Raw genomic sequence first — 665 nt, forward strand, 5'->3', positions numbered from 1 at the left:
ACATATTGTTTCTCTAATATTATCTTTACTATTTAATAAATTACCTAATGATTAAATTTTTTAAAAATATGATTATCAAAGCTACGTGTAATAGCTTTCTAGCAAGTCAAGAAAAATTGCCTTTTGAAATATACAAATCATATTATATTGATAAAAATAAATGTATGTTTGAATTATCATCAATGTCACTTTGTCAGTAAATAAAATTTATAATTTTTGATGCAATTGAAAAAAACCAACAAAAATTCCTAGTTATTGATGTTACTATTCTAGCCTTGAAAGGATTTTCTAATTATCCTATTTTAAAAAGAAGTTATGTTGATCAAAACACCCATCACTTTTTGAAAATATCAGTTTTAATATAAAGGACTACTTAGAGGAGATTAAAACATGGACTTCAGATGAAATGATTAAAAAAATGAAAAAAAAAATTAGAAACTAGATAGAAAATGCTAGAAACCACTAGTTTACATCATCATCAAATTCTTTACGATTTTGTAGTAATATGCGTTTGAAAATCATTTTTTTGTTAAAAATACCTACTTTAGTGTTGAACTTGGCCAAAAAGTGGGAACCTTTACCATGGCCTTACCATTGAAAGAATAATTGAAAATTTATAGATATTCATGGGCTCGATCAGATATTTTCTATCTCTAATATTTTTA

The sequence above is a fragment of the Cupressus sempervirens genome, chromosome 5 (genome assembly GCF_028749045.1).
Source record: "Cupressus sempervirens isolate cs-2001-9-10 chromosome 5, ASM2874904v1, whole genome shotgun sequence".
Lineage (NCBI taxonomy): Eukaryota > Viridiplantae > Streptophyta > Pinopsida > Cupressales > Cupressaceae > Cupressus > Cupressus sempervirens.